Source organism: Schistocerca nitens, chromosome 3, assembly GCF_023898315.1.
Source record: "Schistocerca nitens isolate TAMUIC-IGC-003100 chromosome 3, iqSchNite1.1, whole genome shotgun sequence".
Classification (NCBI taxonomy): domain Eukaryota; kingdom Metazoa; phylum Arthropoda; class Insecta; order Orthoptera; family Acrididae; genus Schistocerca; species Schistocerca nitens.
In genome coordinates, this window is record NC_064616.1 from 231,496,595 (window position 1) to 231,503,317 (window position 6,723).

Here is a 6,723-nt window from a genome sequence, read left to right on the forward strand (position 1 = left end):
AAAACGCATTTTTGAGAGCTCCTGCAGTTTATAACATGCATCTCATGAATGAAAATGTTTCGTATATGGTGCTACAGTCTAAAAATATTACGGCGGAGATCTTTCATCTCTGTCTACTGTTGTTGAGGATTCGATCGTAGATAAATACTTGTGACAAGCAAGGTTATGAAGATGACTGCTGCTAGTTACATTCCCAGTAATTTAAGTTGTGCTCTTAGATTCCTGTCTAACCGCATACTCGGAAATCGCTAAATATTTGGAAAAAATGATGAATAATTTCTGACAAGAAAAAATATAAAGGTCACTGTCGGTTGTTTCACTCAGAGCAATTTCATCTCCAGCCATTTCATATTTCGTTTGTTAAACACACAGAAATCACGAAATCATTACTGAGGAAGTGCGCTCTTACATGTAAGTAATAACAAATATTGCAGAAAAATCTTAACTTACACGAAGAACAATGTCTCAGAAAGTGTTGCATATATGAAGAGGAAAAAAAAATTTAGCAACCATTCGTGCGCGGTCCCATGTTCTTTCGTAGCGCATTCCCACAAGCTAGCCACATGGCCACACCAAACAACATAAACTCAGCGCTCAATTCCTATCTTACTGTGGAGAGGAACGTAGGTTGACTTCGTTGTCCGGCAGGAGTGGCCGTGCGGTTCTAGGCGCTACAGTCTGGAGCCGAGGGACCGCTACGGTCGCAGGTTCGAATCCTGCCTCGGGCATGGATGTGTGTGATGTCCTTAGGTTAGTTACGTTTAATTAGTTCTAAGTTCTAGGAGACTGATGACCTCAGAAGTTAAGTCGCATAGTGCTCAGAGCCATTTGAGCCATATTTTGACTTAGTTGCCAAGCGGTGCTGTGTAAGTCATAAATACGTGATACTTTGGAAGGTTTCCAATATCAGGTTTCACATAATTGCTTTCCATTGTTACTTGAAAGTTGTAAACACATTTCGATGATTACTAAATAAACCATTTGTGAGAAAAAGTACACAAAGTCACTAGTACCGTCAGTTCACACTCATGTAATATACCTAAGCAGAGCCGATGTCGTGATATTTAATGATCTTTAAACTCTTATTTGCATAAAAATAACATGTATTTTGAGAGAATATTGACCGAATTTTTTTTTTTGATGTAATCATTCACAGTAACAACCTAACCTAACCATATTTCTAACAAAGGAAAATAGTCTATTATGAACTCACTTTCCAACCAGATGCGTCCGCTGGTGATTCTTTAGTAACACAATCACTAAATCCAAAACTAATGCCGCTAAATATGTTTAAAATAACAAATTATAGGTGTACATAAACCACAGCTCACCTATCGACAGGACCACACCGAAATCCAAAACCTCTCGGTACAATTGTCGTAAAATCGGTGGGAGGACAGTTCGGCAACAGACCTGAGAAGCTTACTGAATAGGATTCCTCGATAAAGAACCGAAAATGACGTCACTACCGAGACAAACCTACTACACCGATCGGTATGAACGATACAGAATAGGGTCCCAGGAAGCAGCGCGATAGCGAATACAGCTGACTTGGCAGCTGAAGTTCTCCAGACATTCGCCAAACCCAAATTCTTCCATCGGATTGTCACAGGGTATAGCGTGATTCAGCACTCCCAATTACTCACTTCCAGTCAACCACTGTCCAGTATCGCAACTCTTTACTCTATCTCAAAGTAAGCATAGCACTAACTACAGCAACATTTGGTTAATGAGGAGCTGCTCGAACGTTTTTCCACTGTTCAAACGTCCAATGTTTATACTTCTTACACCAAGCGAGGCGTCCTTTGGCATTTTTTGGGTTGATGTGTGGCGTATGAGCGGCCGCTCGACCATGAAATCCAAGTTTTCTCACCTCCCGCCTAACTGCCATAGTATGTACTTGCAGTGGATCCTGATGCAGTTTGGAATTCCTGTGTGATGGTCTGGATAGATATCTGCCTATTACACATTGCGACCCTCTTCAATTGTCGGCGGTCTCTGTCAGTCAACAGACGAGGTCGGCCTGTACGTTTTTGTGCTGTACGTGACTATTGAGGTAGCTGATGTGGAGTACCTGTCAGTACGTTGCATCACAATGCACCTAATATGAAAAACGTATGTTTTTGGTGGTGTCAGGATCCTTTTGATCATATAGTGTATTACTAGTCTATTCCACGTCGCGACTCCAGTGGAAACACCTCGGCAGATACTTTCAGAAATTACTTCCAAGTGGATAAACGCCTTACCACTGACTATTGACTTGTCAGTATAGCTCTCTGGCACTACAGTCTCCTACTGAGTGAAACAATGCTGGTGGCCGCCGCTATAGTCCGATTTAAAGTAGTTTGCGTTTTGTGGCTATGGGGCAGGGCTCTACCCACCACGAGTTCACGAATGGGGGTCTGGCACTGCCGCCTACCACTGTGCTGCCACTTCCGCTGAGCAAAGCTTTTGAGTTCTCAATGAACCACTGCAGCGGGAGATTCGTGTAACGTTCAGTTTTGCGTGACCTGCAATGTGCGACGAAGGGAGTCGAAAGACAGGCACAGGGAGAAACTACATAAATCTTCACTCTATGTGAAATATTAATTTCTTATGTTATTTTTGCAGGAGATAGAGGCCTTAAAGTGATTTTCTACCACGGAGCACAGTGGCGACTGCTTGTCTCGCAGACACTCTAATTTTAACATTGGATTTCATAATGTCAGATACAACTAATTCAAATAAGATTGTAGGATCCGCATCGGTATTGTCCTCGGCTGCTACTGTGTTCTCCAAATAGTTCCGCGTCATAGACGTTCCTGCTAGTGCCAGCGCGAGAACTGCCAAAATGACACGTTGTTGCGTATATGGACCAATCGATAGCCGCATTCGCGGATTTCGTCAATACTTCAAGAGTTCCTGTGCGGCTCTGAATGAAGCTGTGGATGGTGATTTCTTTAATAACTGTGCCCTCTGATGATGTCCGGCGAAGAAAGTAAGAGTTTTGTCATAGAAGAGACACAAAATACTGGTTATATTCTAAGAAAAACCACAGTTTTTCACTAACAGTTTATTGAGTTAAGGCTTCATGGTTTCGTGCATTTTTTTAAGTTAGTGCAAGAGAAAATATTTGCATGCACAATTTTTGATTTCGAATTCTGACTCACACACTTCCAAAAATTTCCTGGACAAATAGCATATGTAATCCATCTCGCAACCTCTCCTACAACACAGGTGTAATACAAGGGAAAGAGAAAACGGAAGACAGTTTAATACATTATACAACTTTGTCGAGGCGCATCAGAAAGAAGCGAACGAAATACGAATGTTCTTCGGAGATTTCGCCGGCGGCGATAGGTATGACGGGTGCCTTGAATGCAGACTGTTGAGTTTATAGTCACAAGAAGAAGTACCATCTGACCTCAACTTCGCATTCATATGACAATAAGTAGGAAAGTGAGACTCATAATGTTTTACTATAACATCATTTACAGAATATACGGAAGCTAGGCCAAATATTCCCCATGTAAACGAGAAACAGTAGCATGAATAGCTTTTGAAAGAAACTAAGTGCAACGATGTTGTTTTGAGCGATCGAGGACAAATCATGAAGATTATATGCGGCGGCACGGGATTCCTGCCGGCCGGCCGGAGTGGCCGAGCGGTTCTAGGCTCTTCAGTCTGGAACCGCGCGACCGCTACGGTCGCATGTTCGAATCCTGCCTCGAGCATGGATGTCTGTGATGTCCTTAGGTTAGTTAGGTTTAAGTAGTTCTAAGTTCTAGGGGACTGATGACCTCAGATGTTAAGTCCCATAGTGCTCAGAGCCATTTGAACCATTTGATTCCTGCCGGGGAGAAATTATTTGAAGGAAGAGAGATTGTTTAAATAAAGTGTACTGATTACTGATTACTCTGTCCAACGAAAATGCGTTTTCATTAAAAGACTCGAAGTTAGTATTCCTTCTTATACGAAAATTCACACGAGCAGTTGGTTTTGGAGACAGACTACTTCTGTTTTATCTGAACCGTAAATCTATAGCAACCGTAATTTGAAAGAGAAGAAACCAAATTGCCTGACCAGTGAAAGCAGTTCCATTTTCGTTTATCTGCATCTTACTATTTAATAAGCGCACAATGCTTCAGGATTCCAAGCTACGTGTTCCTTAAGTCACTTAACATACATTTTCTCCCTTTCAGCAGCATCTTTCTTATCCATTCTACTTCAGCTCAGTTGTGTCCAAAGATGGTGCATTTTGTTAGCCACACAAAACAGCGCTTCTCTGCAGTTTGCAGAACAGCGATTGTAATGACAAGAATAATAAATGACTGTGAAACTATCTATGACAAAAGATGTAATACGAACTATATTTTTTTACGTAAAGTGCAGACTGTATCTATATTGTTATTTTTATTGTATTTTACGGTTTTAAAGACAAGATTAGCATCTATTATTGATTTCCAAAGGGTATATTGAAATGTTAATTGAAACTAAACACGCCTTGTGTGTGCATTTTGCCGTGTGGTAATGTGTTGGTAAAGAGCTGTGTAAGATCTTTTTTTGCGTGCTCTTCAGTCCGTTGGAAGCCGCCAGTTTGCAGGTTTGCAGGTTCATTCGATGATCTCCCCAGCGTCTCTCCAACTCCACGTCGACAAGCGCAGCTATAGGAATTAGAATGACTAGAAAGAGTAATACATACCTTCGAGTGTCACATAATTACTTATCAGAAATGAGCAGTCATTTCTTTCCGTTATAAAATGTGATATTAAATGGTAATATTCTGTCTGTTTGTAAACAGAATGATCGCAGGAATCTGGGACATTCAGGGTGGCAAGATGCAGTAACAGGAAAGAAGTAAGGTCTCGTCAACGGCGACTAGACTCGCATTCGGTATGGTGGTGGTTCAAACCGATCCAGGTTTTAATTTTCTGTTTTCCACAAATCGTATAAGGCAATGGCGGATTGGTTCCTTTCAAAAAGACTCGAGCGATTTCTTTTTTCCATCCCAACCCCCAATACTAGCTTGCATGTCGTCTCTAAAACCCTAAATTACCTTTCTTGGACGGGACAAAGATGAGGAAGAAAATCAGCCTCTCCTTTTCAATGATCCGTCGAGACATTTGCCGCACATGGTTTAATGAAACAACTGGCAACTTAGATGTGCACGACTGGACGGTAATTCGAATCTTCCATTGTCAAACGAGGGTCCAGTTTCCTACCAGTCCGCCGAATCTTTCGTCCATGAGGAATCAATTTGCGTTTGAGCCGTGCGGTGTTAATATTGTCATCTTATATGATCAGTGTAAAGTGTTTATACACTGCTGGCAATTAAAACTACAACACCAGAAAGGATAGCAAAAATCTAGAATTTAATTGTTGTATGTTTGCAATATAGTAGGAAGAAAACATGATTGAATACGGCGATGGTGTTGCGATACACATGGTGTGAAATTTAGTACACGTAGTTGCAGCCCGCCCGGGTAGCTGTGCAGTCTAACGCAGTGCTTCCCGAGCGGGAAGACGTGCCGGTCCCCGGCACGAATCCGCCCGGCGGATTAGTATCGAGGTGCGGTGTGCTGGTAAGCCAGTGAATGGTTTTTAACACGATTTTCCATTTTCCTTGGCGAATGCTGGCTGGTTCCCCTTATTCCACCTCAGTTACACTATGTCTCCAAGTACGCGTACACCATAATTACTCTACCACGCAAACATTTGGGTTACACTAGTCTGGAATGAGACGTTCTCTGTGGGGTGGGGAGGGTGGGGAGGGGAGGGGAGTGGAGGGGAGGGGAGGGGGGGGGGGCACTGGCGCCCGAACCGCACAATAACTCTGGGTTCAGCGTGGGACGGCGGTGGGATGAATGGACTGCTGTAACCTGATGTGGGGTTGTGTACCACTGAAGGGTACGACGGGGACGAAGCCTCTCTGTCGTTTCTTGGTCCCCAGTTCAGTACATACATACATACAGACAGGTAGCTGTTATCGCTGGCAGTAACAATGTACCTACCCCGACTGGGCATTGAGTTAAACTGAGATTGGATACAGAGAAGAATATATCATTCCATACTGACTCAACTCTGTACCATATTTTATCATCCTTAGTGGGTGGCTAATGGTGGCATACGAATCTCTCAGCAACCCAGTTGGTAACAGATATGGAGAACGCTTTTGCCAGTCAATCACCGTCTGTACTGAGGTAAGTCAAAACAGTACGGGTAGCATGTGGTCTTGCATTATCTTGATGTAACATCATAGAAACATCGATGATAGGAAATAGCAAACCGACCTTAACACGTCAGAAATATGACGCAAGCTGAGGACATTACCGGCTATGCGAACGAGAATTGTGCTATGAAGGACATTCACCTGGGATTCTATGGAACGTGCAGTAGAAATCGAAGCCACCATGACAGCTGTAGAATACGTGACCATTATTGTGGACCACCTACTTCTCTTCATACTTGATGCATTCCTTCACAGCAATGGCATGTTCCAGTAGGGTATCGGTCCGTGCTGAAAGGCCACAATCGTGCTACACTGGTTTGAGAAGCTTGGTAATTAACTAACCTGATCTCATGGCCATGACATGATCTGAACCTGATATGCCCGCATCTCGTGGTCGTGCGGTAGCGTTCTCGCTTCCCACGCCCGGGTTCCCGGGTTCGATTCCCGGCGGGGTCAGGGATTTTCTTTGCCTCGTGATGGCTGGGTGTTGTGTGCTGTCCTTAGGTTAGTTAGGT